The sequence below is a fragment of the Podarcis filfolensis genome (genome assembly GCF_964270895.1).
Source record: "Podarcis filfolensis genome assembly, chromosome: 13".
Lineage (NCBI taxonomy): Eukaryota > Metazoa > Chordata > Lepidosauria > Squamata > Lacertidae > Podarcis > Podarcis filfolensis.
In genome coordinates, this window is record NC_139615.1 from 6,172,923 (window position 1) to 6,188,522 (window position 15,600).

A 15,600-nucleotide genomic window follows, 5' to 3' on the forward strand; every position below is an offset into this window, starting at 1 on the left:
AAGAGGAATTCAAACAAATAGCCAGCACGTGTAGACACAAAGTCAGAAAAGCTAAAGCACAGAATGAACTCAGGCTTGCTAGAGAGGTTAAAAGCAACAAAAAAGGCTTTTATGGGTATGTTCGTAGCAAAAGGAAGAACAAAGAAACAGTGGGGTCACTCAGAGGAGAAGATGGTGAAATGCAAACAGGGGACACAGAAAGGGCTGAACTCCTCAATGCCTTCTTTGCCCCAGTCTTCTCCGATAAAGAAAACAATGCCCGACCTGAAGAATTTGGAGCAAATGATTCAGCAGAGGAAACACAGCCCAGAATAACTAAGGAGATAGTACAAGAATACTTGGCTAGTCTAGATGTATTCAAGTCTCCAGGGCCAGATGAACTGCATCCAAGAGTATTAAAAGAACTGGCAGATGTGATTTCAGAACCACTGGCAGTCATCTTTGAGAATTCCTGGAGAACAGGCGAAGTCCCGGCAGACTGGAGGAGGGCAAATGTTGTCCCTATTTTCAAAAAGGGGAAAAGAGAGGACCCAAATAATTACCGCCCAGTCAGTCTGACATCAATACCAGGGAAGATTCTGGAGCAGATCATTAAGCAAACAGTCTGTGAGCACCTAGAAAGGAATGCTGTGATCACCAATAGTCAGCATGGATTTCTGAAAAATAAGTCATGTCAGACGAACCTGATCTCGTTTTTTGACAGAATTACAAGCCTGGTAGATGAAGGGAACGCAGTGGATGTAGCCTACCTTGATTTCAGCAAGGCATTTGACAAGGTGCCCCATGATATTCTTGTAAAGAAGCTGGTAAAATGCGGTCTTGACTATGCTACCACTCAGTGGATTTGTAACTGGCTGACTGACCGAACCCAAAGGGTGCTCATCAATGGTTCCTCTTCATCCTGGAGAAGAGTGACTAGTGGGGTGCCACAGGGTTCTGTCTTGGGCCCGGTCTTATTCAACATCTTTATCAACGACTTGGATGATGGACTCAAGGGCATCCTGATCAAATTTGCAGATGACACCAAACTGGGAGGGGTGGCTAACACCCCAGAGGACAGGATCACACTTCAAAACGACCTTGACAGATTAGAGAACTGGGCCAAAACAAACAAGATGAATTTTAACAGGGAGAAATGTAAAGTATTGCACTTGGGCAAAAAAAATGAGAGGCACAAATACAAGATGGGTGACACCTGGCTTGAGAGCAGTACATGTGAAAAGGATCTAGGAGTCTTGGTTGACCACAAACTTGACATGAGCCAACAGTGTGACGCGGCAGCTAAAAAAGCCAATGCAATTCTGGGCTGCATCAATAGGAGTATAGCATCTAGATCAAGGGAAGTAATAGTGCCACTGTATTCTGCTCTGGTCAGACCTCACCTGGAGTACTGTGTCCAGTTCTGGGCACCACAGTTCAAGAAGGACACTGACAAACTGGAACGTGTCCAGAGGAGGGCAACCAAAATGGTCAAAGGCCTGGAAACGATGCCTTATGAGGAACGGCTAAGGGAGCTGGGCATGTTTAGCCTGGAGAAGAGGAGGTTAAGGGGTGATATGATAGCCATGTTCAAATATATAAAAGGATGTCACATAGAGGAGGGAGAAAGGTTGTTTTCTGCTGCTCCAGAGAAGCGGACACGGAGCAATGGATCCAAACTACAAGAAAGAAGATTCCACCTAAACATTAGGAAGAACTTCCTGACAGTAAGAGCTGTTCGACAGTGGAATTTGCTGCCAAGGAGTGTGGTGGAGTCTCCTTCTTTGGAGGTCTTTAAGCAGAGGCTTGACAACCATATGTCAGGAGTGCTCTGATGGTGTTTCCTGCTTGGCAGGGGGTTGGACTCGATGGCCCTTGTGGTCTCTTCCAACTCTATGATTCTATGATTCTATTCTATGATTCTATGACTCTTCGTGACCCCACGGACCAGAGCACGCCAGGCACTCCTGTCTTCCACTGCCTCCCGCAGTTTGGTCAAACTCATGTTCATAGCTTCGAGAACACTGTCCAGCCATCTCGCCCTCTGTTATCCCCTTCTCCTTGGGCCCTCCATCTTTCCCAACATCAGGGTCTTTTCCAGGGAGTCTTCTCTTCTCATGAGGTGGCCAAAGTCTTGGAGCCTCAGCTTCAGGATCTGTCCTTCCAGTGAGCACTCAGGGCTGATTTCCTTCAGAATGGAGAGGTTTGATCTTCTTGCAGTCGATGGGACTCTCAAGAGTCTCCTACAGCACCATAATTCAAAAGCATCAATTCTTCGGCGATCAGCTTTCTTTATGGTCCAGCTCTCACTTCCGTACATCACTACTGGGAAAACCATAGCTTTGACTATACGGACCTTTGTTGGCAAGGTGATGTCTCTGCTTTTTAAGATGCTGTCTAGGTTTGTCATCACTTTTCTCCCAAGAAGCAGGCGTCTTTTAATTTCGTGGCTGCTGTCACCATCTGCAGTGATCATGGAGCCCAAGAAAGTAAAATCTCTCACTGCCTCCATTTCTTCCCCTTCTATTTGCCAGGAGGTGATGGGCCCAGTGGCCATGATCTTCGTTTTTCTGATGTTGAGCTTCAGACCATATTTTGCACTCTCCTCTTTCACCCTCATTAAAAGGTTCTTTAATTCCTTCTCACTTTCTGCCATCAAGGTTGTGTCATCTGCATATCTGAGGTTGTTGATATTTCTTCCAGCAATCTTAATTCCGGCTTGGGATTCATCCAGCCCAGCCTTTCGCATGATGAATTCTGCATATAAATTAAATAAGCAGGGAGACAATATACAGCCTTGTCGTACTCCTTTCCCAATTTTGAATCAATCAGTTGTTCCACTTAGGAACATTTAAACTCATTTCTGTAACTGCAGGGTTTGGCGTAGATGACCCTTCCAACTCTACAATTCTATGTTGCTAAGTTTTGCTGCCTGGGTTTTCTTGCTGCTATATAGAGAAGCACAGGAATCTGACCTTTGAGAAGTTTGTAAGTAAAACCATCTTGACCGGGCCACAGGTGTGGTATCTTTTTAGTACAGAAGAACAGAGGAACTTTGGAAGAGCTTGGAAGGGGCTGTTTTAAAGGTCCCACACTTTGCTGTGGGTTTTGTGATTTTAAATCTCTGCTGGGGCTATTGCACCAAAGAGTTACTTGCCCCAAACCTGGATCTAGATCTCCACCAGGGAGGCACTGAGAATATTAATCCATCAGTGGACAGCAGTCTTTAAATTGCAAATAGTGATTCCCATAAAGATTTGCGGGATGACGGTAAACCCAAATGCACTAGTGTGTTAGTTGCACCACCGAGAGAAGTACCAGGATGATAGATTTAATCTACGTACAGTGATGTGTGTGGCCCACTTGAAGTTCCCTCTCTAGGGGAAAATACAGTGGTACCTCGGGTTAAGAACTTAATTTGTTCCGGAGGTTCGTTCTTAACCTGAAACTGTTCTTAACCTGAAGCACCACTTTAGCTAATGGGGCCTCCTGCTGCTGCCGCGCCGCTGGAGCACGATTTCTGTTCTCATCCTGAAGCAAAGTTCTTAACCTGAAGCACTATTTCTGGGTTAGCGGCGTCTGTAACCTGAAGCGTATGTAACCCGAGATACCACTGTAAGTACATACAAATTTTATGGGGCGATTTCTCAATGGGCTGCATCAATAGGAGTATAGCATCTAGATCAAGGGAAGTAATAGTGCCACTGTATTCTGCTCTGGTCAGACCTCACCTGGAGTACTGTGTCCAGTTCTGGGCACCACAGTTCAAGAAGGACACTGACAAACTGGAACGTGTCCAGAGGAAGGCAACCAAAATGGTCAAAGGCCTGGAAACGATGCCTTATGAGGAACGGCTAAGGGAGCTGGGCATGTTTAGCCTGGAGAAGAGGAGGTTAAGGGGTGATATGATAGCCATGTTCAAATATATAAAAGGATGTCACATAGAGGAGGGAGAAAGGTTGTTTTCTGCTGCTCCAGAGAAGCGGACACGGAGCAATGGATCCAAACTACAAGAAAGAAGATTCCACCTAAACATTAGGAAGAACTTTCTGACAGTAAGAGCTGTTGGACAGTGGAATTTGCTGCCAAGGAGTGTGGTGGAGTCTCCTTCTTTGGAGGTCTTTAAGCAGAGGCTTGACAACCATATGTCAGGAGTGCAATGATGGTGTTTCCTGCTTGGCAGGGGGTTGGACTCAATGGCCCTTGTGGTCTCTTCCAACTCTATGATTCTATGATTCTATGATTCAAGGTACTGTGTTGTATACAGTGGACGCTCGGGTTGTGAACATGATCCGTGCGGGATGCACATTCGCAACCCACAGTGTTCGCAATCTGCAGCGGCGCATCTGTGTACGCATGGGTTGCGATTCGGCACTTCTGTGCATGCATGACCACCAAAACCCGGAAATAACCCATTCCGTTACTTCCGGGTTTCGGCAGTCCATAACCCAAAAAAACGCAACCTGAAGCATCTGTAACCCGAGGTATGACTGTACTTTCTCCACAGTAGGCATGGGTGTTCTATGCAGGGGCTGACTCTTGATCTTTTGGCCCCGCCCCTTTTTGAACCACGCCCACTAGGCCACACCCCCTCCCATGCTCCCTCCTTTATGGAGCCTGAGCTGGAGGTCATGTTATAGGTACTTGTTTTCTGCCTGCAGAGAATTTTTATTTTTATCTCATGGAATGGCAGAGATGGAAGGGATCCCAGGGGTGCTCTAGTCTGACCCTGCTGCAATGCAGGAATCTCAACTAAAGCATCCATGACAGAAGGCCCTCCAACCTCTGCTTGTCCTACCCTCCAGAGCAGGAGAAAACAAACTTGCTCCATCCTCCATGTGACAGCCCTTGAGATATTTGAAGACGGCTATCATCTCTCCTCTCAGTCTCCTCTTTTCCAGGTTAAAGATACCCAGCTCCTTCAACCATTCCTCATCAGGCTTGGTTTCCAGGCCATTGATCATCTTGGTCACTCTCCTCTGGAGCTTGTCAATATCCGTCTTAAATTGTGGTGCCCAGAACTGGACACGGTATTCTGGGTGTGGTCTGACCAAGGCAGAATAGAGTGAGACTATGACTTCCCTTGATGGGACGCGGGTGGTGCTGTGGGTTAAACCACAGAGCCTAGAGCTTGCCGATCAGAAGGTCGGCGGTTCGAATCCCTGCAACGGGGTGAGCTCCCGTTGCTCGGTCCCTGCTCCTGCCAACCTAGCAGTTCGAAAGCACGTCAAAGTGAAGGACCACACATATCTGCTATTTGGGTCCCTGAAGCACAGATTCACACAAAGCGGCAAAACGCTCTTGCAGGTTATTCTGGGTGTGGTCTGACCAAGGCAGAATAGAGTGATACTATGACTTCCCTTGACCCGGTTAATAATAATAATCATAATAATAATAATAATTCATTATTTCTCCCCGCCCATCTGGCTGGGTTTCCGCAGCCACTCTGGGTGGCTTTCAACAGAACGTTAAAAACATATTCAAACATTAAAACTTCAAACATTAAAAACTTCCCTAAACAGGACTGTTGATGAAGCCTAGGATACCGTTCTCTTTTTTCCTGCTGCATCACGCTGCTGACTCATGTTCAGCTTGTGGCCAACCAAGACCCCTAGATCTTTTTCACGTGTATTGCTAGGAAGCCAAGTTTCCCCCATCCTATATTTGTGCACCTGATTCTTCCTAAGTGCAGAACCTGACATTTGTCCCTGTTGAAATCCATTTTGTTAGTTTGGCCAGACCCTTGATAGTTGGTTCCCAGACCAACTTGATCATCTTGGTTGGCTACCACTGCACACCTTCCAGTTAGTCAATATCCTTCTTAAATTGTGCCCAGAATGGGACTTAACTTTCCAGGTGGTCTGACCAAGGCAGAATAGAGTCTGACTATGACTTCCCTTAGGGACACGGGTGGCGCTGTGGGTTAAACCACAGAGCCTAGGGCTTGCCGATCAGAAGGTTGGTGGTTCAAATCCCCGCAACGGGGTGAGCTCCCGTTGCTCGGTCCCTGCTCCTGCCAACCTAGCAGTTCAAAAGCATGTCAAAGTGCAAGTAGATAAATAGGTACCGCTCCGGTGGGAAGGTAAACAGTGTTTCCGTGCACTGCTCTGGTTCACCAGAAGCGGCTTAGTCATGCTGGCCACAGGACCTGGAAGCTGTACGCCGGCTCCCTCGGCCGATAAAGTGAGATGAGCGCTGCAACCCCAGAGTTGGTCACGACTGGACCTAATGGTCAGGGGTCCCTTTACCTTTACCTATGACTTCCCTTGACCAGGACACCATATTACTGTTGATGCAGCCTAGAATGGCATTAGCTTTTTTTTGCTGCTGTATCACACTGAGGACTCATGCTCAGCTCATGAACATGACAAAAATGTGCCGGTCGGCCTGCTAACATATAGACTGATGGAGGCTTCTGAGGAATAGCAGTGAAATATACTCAGAGTCGAGAGTGGATTTCATGCTCTTTCTTCAGCTCATAGCGGTGAGGAGGAATGGAAGTTCCCCCAGAATGTCTGCTTTATATACATTATTTACACAATGGGCCCCACGTGATTGGCTAATTCCGGGATTCACCTGTAGGCCAATCAGGTTGCGGATTCACTTCTACCTGGAGCTGGATTGGGTGGCTCCTGTGGACCAATCAGGTTGCTGCATTCTGAATCCTATTGTTCTAGGACCAATCAGACTGCTGCATTCTGAATCCTATTGTTCTAGGACCAATCAGACTGCTGCCTTTGGATCCTATTCAACTCAGTACATAACAAACAGGAACAACCTTCTGTAAAACTTCCTCTGCGTGGTCGCCTAGAGGCAGTTTCCGCTCACCTCTGGCGACTTAGTCGCTCTTGAGAAGGCTGGTCTGAAGAATGACAGCCGTCCGTCTTTTCCAGCTGTCAGGCTTCCACACAACAGACCACGGGTGGGTTGTTGTAGGGGAAAGTCATTGGTGGTAAGAATGTAGAAGGAGCCTCTGAGCACATGCAAAGAGCACTAAGAAATAATCAGTCTTCAAAACTGGAGGAATGCTATATAGCGGCACCTTGGTTCTCAAACTTAATCCGTTCCGGAAGTCCGTTGCAAAACCAAAGCGTTCCAAAACCAAGGCGCACTTTCCCATAGACAGTAATGCAAAACGGATTAATCCGTTCCAGAGTTTTAAAAGCAACCCCTAAAACAGCAATTTAACATGAATTTTACTATCTAGCGAGACCACTGATCCATAAAATGAAAGCATTAAACAATGCACTGTACTGTACTGTAAAATAAATAAGAGTATTATAGATGATAAAAATTAAAATTAATTTTTTTTCTTACCTGCCCTGATGAATAGTCATTGTTTGGATGGGGGGCTTTTATCCATTTCCACAGTCGCACAATCAATCAATCAGTAGCTGAACTGGGTTCCACACAGTCATAACAACAAATTAACCGAAAAAGCCTCAAAAGCAAAAACGCAAAATAAATAGCAACCAAACTTAATCCGTTCCGGAAGTCCATTTGACTTCTGAAATGTTTGAAAACCAAGGCACGGCTTCCGATTGGTGCAGGCGCCCCGGAAACAATAGCCAACAGTTGCATCGGATGTTCGACTTCTGAAAAACATTCAAAAACCAGAACACTTACTTCTGGGTTTTCAGTGTTTGAGAACCAAGGTACACTGTATATCAGACAGCCCTGTATGATCTCTTTCTGTGCTGTGCTGACTCTGGCCACGAGGTGGCACTGCCAGCCTAGGGAAAAAAACACATTTTTACCCTAGAGCCTGCTTAGTTTTGTCCAGGAGATCACTAGCTTTCCTGGGGAGGAAGGAAATCCAGATATCCTCTCCTTTGGTAGGCTTCCATTCACAAGCTGCAATACCTTGTCGCTGGAGAAAAACACAAATCCAGCTGTTCCTGCTGTTGTTGTTTAGTCGTGTCTGACTTCGTGACCCCATGGACCAGAGCACGCCAGGCCCTCCTGTCTTCCACTGCCTCCCGCAGTTTGGTGAAACTCATGCTGGTAGCTTCAAGAACACTGTCCCACTATCTCGTCCTCTGTCGTCCCCTTCTCCTTGTGCCCTCAATCTTTCCCAACATCAGGGTCTTTTCCAGGGAGTCTTCTCTTCTCATGAGGTGGCCAAAGTCTTGGAGCCTCAGCTTCAGGATCTGTCCTTCCAGTGAGCACTCAGGGCTGATTTCCTTCAGAATGGAGAGGTTTGATCTTCTTGCAGTCCATGGGATTTTCAAGAGTCTCCTCCAGTACCATAATTCAAAAGCATCCATTCTTCGGCGATCAGCCTTCTTTATGGTCCAGCTCTCACTTCCATACATCACTACTGGGAAAACCATAGCTTTTACTATACAGACCTTTGTCCGCAAGGTGATGTCTCTGCTTTTTAAGATGCTGTCTAGGTTTGCCATCGCCTTTCTCCCAAGGAGCAGGCATCTTTTAATTTCGTGGCTGCTGTCACCACCTGCAGTGATCATGGAGCCCAAGAAAGTAAAATCTCTCACTGCCTCCATTTCTTCCCCTTCTATTCGCCAGGAGGTTATGGGACCAGTGGCCTCAGAGATATACATGTAATAATAAATGAAATATACTCAGAGTCGCAAGATGATTTCATGCTCTTTATTCAGCTCATAGTGGTGAGGAGGAATGAATGAATGTCCCCTCAAAGTATCTGCTTTATATACATTATTTACACAATGGGCTGCACATGATTGGCTAATTCTGGAATTCTACTGTAAGCCAATCAGGTTGTGGATTCACTTCTATCTGGAGCATGATTGGGTGGTTCCTGCCAACCAATCATACTGCTGCATTGTTCTAGGACCAATCAGACTGCTGCATTTTGGATCCTATTGTTCTAGGACCAATCAGACCGCTGCAGTTTGGATCCTATTCAACTCAGTACATAACAATAAATCAGTTGGAAGCATCACAAGCATCGGCACCGCCCCAAAGAATTCTGGGAACTGTAGTTTGTTAAGGGTCCTGAGGACCGTAGGTCTGTGAGGGGGTCTGGCTCAGCAGAAGGCAGCTTCCTGTCTTTCACAGCCTGCATCTTCCAGGGTAAGAGGCCCCACAAAATCCTGGATTAAGCAGTAGCCGCCAGCGACGTCACGGGCACTAGCCAATAGGTGCTGATGGGAGCAGCTGCTAACCACTGGACCTAGTGGGGGTGGCCAAGGAGGATCTGTTTCTTGTTTTCTCCCCATCCTCCTCTCTTACAGAGATATTGTAACTGGACATTTAAGCAGTGCAGTAGTAAATATATCCGAAGGGCTCTGACCCACCTTGCCCTAGTGACCAGCTGACCATTGCAAACGATTGCCAAACGAAGATCATGGCCACTGGTCCCATCACCTCCTGGCAAATAGAAGGGGAAGAAATGGAGGCAGTGAGAGATTTTACTTTCTTGGGCTCCATGATCACTGCAGATGGTGACAGCAGCCACGAAATTAAAAGACACCTGCTCCTTGGGAGAAAAGCAATGACAAACCTAGACAGCATCTTAAAAAGCAGAGACATCACCTTGCCAACAAAGGTCCGTATAGTTAAAGCTATGGTTTTCCCAGTAGTGATGTATGGAAGTGAGAGCAGGACCATAAAGAAGGCTGATCGCCAAAGAATGGATGCTTTTGAATTATGGTGCTGGAGGAGACTCTTGAGAGTCCCATGGACTGCAAGAAGATCAAACCTCTCCATTCTGAAGGAAATCAGCCCTGAGTGCTCACTGGAAGGACGGATCCTGAAGCTGAGACTCCAAGACTTTGGCCACCTCATGAGAAGAGAAGACTCCCTGGAAAAGACCCTGATGTTGGGAAAGATGGAGGGCACAAGGAGAAGGGGACGACACAGGGGGAGATGGTTGGATAGTGTTCTTGAAGCTACCAGCATGAGTTTGACCAAACTGCGGGAGGCAGTGGAAGACAGGAGGGCCTGGCGTGCTCTGGTCCAGGGGGTCACAAAGAGGCGGACACGACTAAACGACTCAACAACAACAACATATCTCTGAGGAGCTCGAGGGGGCATCCATGGTGCTCCCCCGCTTCTTCTGTGCTCACAGCAACCCTGTGGTGCAGGTTAGGCTGAAAGATTGTTACTGGTGGCTCAAGGTCAAGCAGAGCTGTCTTACCCATAGGCCCTAGGGGTGCAGGGCACCCGGGCTCTGGGCTCCCAGGGGCGCCAGGCCGAGAGTCCGGGGCCCAAGAGTTGAGTCCAGGGAAGAGTTCACCTGTTGGTCGGAGCGCTGCTGTGGGTGGGGGTGACCGAGCCCGCGAGACGCTGAGGCAGGTTGGCGAATCTGCCCTCCTGTGCACCTGGGACTGGGCAACCGGGCGGATCTTTGCACCCTGGCGTCATGTTTAGGGAAGCTTTTAATGTTTAACAGACCACTGTATTTTAATATTTTATTGGAAGCCGCCCAGAGTGGCTGGGGAAACCCAGCCAGATGGGCGGGATATAAATAATAAATTATTATTATTATTATTATTATTATTATTATTATTATTATTTGCTTAAGACAGCCCCGAGGTCAACAGCAAGCAGACGGTGGAACTGAACCCGAGTCTCCAAAGTCCTAGTCCAGCGCTCTAACCGCTGCACCACGCTGCCTTTCTCTGGCATCTGGTTGGCAACAGAGGGTTGGTCTGGAGAGGATTCTGCTTGCGCTTATGAAACATGGAGGCCAAGATCATAACACATTGGTTGATTGATTGAGTCTTTTAATTTTGACACAATATATTGAAAATACAGTCAAACCTCGGTTGCTGAATGCCTCTGTTTTGGAACGTTTCAGCTCCTGAACGCCGAAACCCCAGAAATAACTGCTCCGGTTTTCAAACGACTTTCAAGCCAAATTTTCCTTTTTCTTTTCCGTTAACTTTGCAGCCAGCCCATTGATCCTCAGTTTTCGAACTTTTTGGAAGCTGAACGGCCTTCCGGAATGGATTAAGTTTGAAAAACGAGGTTCCACTGTACAGTATCTCTAGGTGGTATGCAGAAAACTGAAGCCACAACAGACAACTTTACATTTTACAAATGCACACCGTTACGTATTAAAAAGTTACATTAATACAAAGTTACTGCTATATAAACATTAATATCAATTCATTTTTTTCTTCTGATACATAATCTCAGCCTCCGAATTCTAACTCAGGGTCCAAACAAACTCTCAGCTCACCCACAAAAGTCTCACAACGAGAAGAGTTCTTGGAAACAGTGGGCATCACCCTGGTCTCTCATTCATATTTTCATGGGCAGGCCTCAAGTGGATGGGAGTTCCTCAGGCTGCCCACATTCAGCTGCACTCTCTCCACCCAGGTGCAGCCGACCTGTTGTGTTTCCCGGGGGGGGGGGCAAAGGATGGGGAAAGGGACCCCCTGAACTCACAGCTTTTTCTTTTTTAAAAAATATATATGTGTATTTATCAGTTTCCCCAATAAACAAACAAACCCAAATTGCACAATGTTTTCCCATTAGCATCCCATTAGTGTGCGACTTCCCCTCCACCCCTCCATGGTTTCACCACATTTTCTAATACGGCTGCATATTATAATTATTCTATAAGTTCTCTCCTCCACCATATTCTCTGTGAGAATATTCAGAGCAGATAGAATGCTCGTGCACATTCCATGATGTCACAGCAGCCCGGCCAATGAGGGAAATGGACGCAAGCTTTGCAGCCAGTGCCCGCATAATAAGCAGGCCTCTTCCAGATTACATACACTGCTGAGGGCTTTCCCTAATAGGATTCTCTCGTTCTCCTCTGCTGATCGGGGATCCGGTGTGTTTGCGTTGCTACTGTTGCCCTTAGAGAATAGGCACTTTTCTTAGTGAAGGCTCCTTTGCCACACAGCTTTGGCAGAGGGAGCCTTTGGAGCTCTCAAGACTTTTATCTGCTTGCTTTCTCACTTTCCTGACTCTCTCTCTTTCTCTCTCTCTGAGGCAAGTTCCTCATTTGGGGCTGCTGACTGGTGCAAGAAACTTGCTTCACCCCTTCTCTGCTGAGGTCATCCCATCCCTGGAGGAGAGATCACGAGTGGGTCAGATGAGCTGACTGGACAATATGACTCTCCCCCCCCCCTTCCCCAAACTCCCACATTCACCTCCAGATGCCTCACGTTTTCGAGCAGATGGCGAACCCCGTTTGCTGAACCTTCTGCAACTGGAGAAGTGACCTCACTCCTTAATTTTGTCTCTGTTTTGCAAAAAAAAAATAATCCAGATATTTCCAGGGCAATCCAGTAGCAGCAGCAGCCGACGCCTCTCCTAGATTATTTCTGCAGATCTGGACTTCCGACGCTGACGGGGCTGGGCACTATAATCTTTAAAGCACATCCGATGCCCATCCTTTCCCTCAAAGAATTCTGGGTACTGTAGTTTGTTAAGGGTTGCTGGGAATTGTCACTCCGTGAGGGGTGCACTACAGTACCCAGAATTCTTTGAGGGGAAGAAGGCACTTTGAAAGTGCTTTAGTGTGTACACAGACTGGGCCAGGCCTTGATAACTTGTTTTTAAAATTCTACAAGGCAGGCTTAGGCAGTATGTGGACCGAAAACTCCCAGAAGTGCAAGCCGGATTTCGAAGGGGCAGAGGAACCAGAGACCAAATTGCAAACATGCGCTGGTTTATGGAGAATGCTAGACCGTTCCCAAAAAACACCTACTTCTGCTTCATTGACTATGCAAAAGCCTTTGACTGTGTCGACCACAGCAAACTAAGGCAAGTTCTTAAAGAAATGGGAGTGCCTGATCACCTCATCTGTCTCCTGAGAAATCTCTATGTGGGACAAGAAGCTACAGTTAGAACTGGATATGGAACAACTGATTGGTTCAAAATTGGGAAAGGAGTACGGCAAGGCTGTATATTGTCTCCCTGCTTATTTAACTTATATGCAGAATTCATCATGCGAAAGGCTGGGCCGGATGAATCCCAAGCCAGAATTAAGATTGCCCAACATCAGGGTCTTTTCCAGGGAGTCTTCTCTTCTCATGAGGTGGCCAAAGTCTTGGAGCCTCAGCTTCAGGATCTGTCCTTCCAGTGAGCACTCAGGGCTGATTTCCTTCAGAATGGAGAGGTTTGATCTTCTTGCAGTCCGTTTCTCATTGCTATTATTATTATTATTATTATTATTATTATTATTCCCCAGCTGAGTTCTACATCATACTAGCTCTCTGCAATCTGGCAACCTCCAGGTCTTGACTACTGCAAAACACTCTACATGAGGGTTCCCTTGAAGACTACCCAGAAACCGCAGCTAGCATATGCCCCCCAACCCCCGGGCTACTTTGGGACAAAGGGAGGGACGGAAATTCAACTAATCTGCTATATATTTTGGAAAATGGGCCACTCAGCGCTATTGTAACCAAACCGTCTAGGTCTGGGTACAGGTCAACCCTGAGCCTTTCAGAACTGCGCCGATTTTAACCACTGCAATTAATTTTGGGTTTCTTTGGATTCCTGAGCAGTAGCAGTAAAAGGCCTAGTGGATAATAATAGCAGCTAGACTCAGGGATCAGCCAACCTTTTCAGCAGGGGGCCGGTCCACTGTCCCTCAGACCATGTGGGGGGCCGGACTATATTTTGAAAAAAAAAATGAACGAATTCCTATGCCCCACAAATAACCCAGAGATCCATTTTAAATAAAAGCACACATTCTATTAATGTAAAAACACGCTGATTCCCAGACTGTCCGCAGGCCGGATTTAGAAGGCAATTGGGCCGGATCCGGCCCCTGGGCCTTAGTTTGCCTACCTATGAGCTAAAGGCTCAGGAATATGACTGGCTCCTTTCCCCCCCAAGTCAGTTGCACACTGGCACGTTGTTCTTCTTAAAATACAGCTGCTTTGGTGTTGCTAATAAGTTCATCCAGGGCAGACAGTTAAACTGTGGAACTCCCTCCCACAGGAAAAATTCATAGAGGAGAAGGCTATCAGCTTTGCTCTGGCTGCATGCTTGAGGCGACAATGCTTCTGAAAACCAGTCATTGGAAACCGCAGGAATGGAGGGGGGTCTTGCGTTCGAATCTTGCTTGTGGATTGGCGTCTGTGAGACCAGGATGTTAAATTAGATGGGCCCCTGGCTCTGATCCAACAATCTCTTCTTATGGTCATGAAAAGAGAATAGGCTCCCTACAGCCGATTGCTTTGCGCTGAGTCAGGGTCGTCGGAGTTGCGAAGATGCGCTGAGTCACTTTTTGCTCCCCGCTGGTTCCTCTCTCAGCCGCCTCTGGTTTCTCCTCCGCACCCAGCTTTCATCCTGTCATGCCTCTCTCCCAAGGCCCCAGAATAGCAGCTACAGAAACCACAGCAAGAGGGAGGGTGGAGGAAATGCAATCCACTGCTTTAAGCCCAGAGTCAGAGCTAGCACCCCAGAATTTTAAATATATATATTTTTTGGACCCATATCCAGAGTTGAATACATGTCAAGAGTCGCTGGGGCTTAGTCTCTTTTTTCAGAACTTTGGAGCCTGTAAAGAAACAGAGAGCGTCTGAACATGCACAGAGTGCCTTTGCTTTGCCACTGTGCAATTCCAGCCAGTCTCCAGACATCCGAATTTGGGGTTAAAGCTTTCCAGGATGGAAGGGTGTCTTGGTTTAGAGAGGTGTGCATAGGACATAATATCCCTTTGGATCCCTTCCAGTCGGGATTCAGGCCTCATCATGGGACTGAAACTGCCTTGGTCGCACTGGTTGATGATCTCCGGCGGGCTAGGGACAAAGGTGAGAGCTGTTTCCTAGTTCTGCTGGATCTCTCAGCGGTGTTTGATACCATCGACCATAACATCCTTCTGGACCGTCTTGAGGGGCTGGGAGCTGGGGGCACTGTCATACAGTGGTTCCGCTCCTTCCTCCTGGGCCGTGTTCAGAAAGTGGTGGTGGGGGATGAGTGTTCAGACCCCTGGGCTCTCACTTGTGGGGTGCCTCAGGGTTCTGTCCTCTCCCCCATGCTTTTCAACATTTACATGCAGCCACTGGGAGAGATCATCAGGAGGTTTGGGCTGGGTGTTCATCAGTATGTGGATGATACCCAGCTCTACCTCTCTTTTAAATCAGAACCAGTGAGGGCGGTGAAGGTCCTGTGTGAGTGCCTGGAGGCAGTTGGAGGATGGATGGCGGCTAACAGATTGAGGTTGAATCCTGACAAGACAGAAGTACTGTTTTTGGGGGACAGGAGGCGGGCAGGTGTGGAGGATTCCCTGGTCCTGAATGGGGTAGCTGTGCCCCTGAAGGACCAGGTGCGCAGCCTGGGAGTCATTTTGGACTCACAGCTGTCCATGGAGGCACAGGTCAAATCTGTATCCAGGGCAGCTGTTTACCAGCTCCATCTGGTACGTAGGCTGAGACCCTATCTGCCTGCAGACTGTCTCGCCAGAGTGTTGCATGCTCTGGTTATCTCCCGCTTGGACTACTGCAATGCGCTCTACGTGGGGCTACCTTTGAAGGTGACCCGGAAACTACAACTAATCCAGAATGCGGCAGCTAGACTGGTGACTGGGAGTGGCCGCCGAGACCATATAACACCGGTCTTGAAAGACCTACATTGGCTCCCAGTACGTTTCTGAGCACAATTCAAAGTGTTGGTGCTGAGCTTTAAAGCCCTAAACGGCCTCGGTCCAGTATACCTGAAGGA

General features: G+C 47.5%; 2 long non-coding RNA genes across 2 annotated transcripts in view; one reads left to right on the forward strand and one right to left on the reverse strand.

Moving 5' to 3' along the window:
* LOC310747039 overlaps positions 1-11,979 on the forward strand; it is a 16,666-nt gene extending 4,687 nt beyond the window's left edge. The window contains exon 3 of the long non-coding RNA XR_014540863.1: positions 10,766-11,979. This is a non-coding gene — a long non-coding RNA (uncharacterized lncRNA). The remainder of the gene's footprint in view (positions 1-10,765) is intronic.
* On the reverse strand, positions 11,902-12,256 carry LOC310747043. Its single transcript, XR_014540867.1, has 2 exons — positions 12,075-12,256; positions 11,902-11,989 (listed from the first exon to the last, which is right to left on the reverse strand). It is a non-coding gene; the product is annotated as an uncharacterized lncRNA (long non-coding RNA).
* Between the last annotated feature and the right edge of the window lie 3,344 nt (positions 12,257-15,600).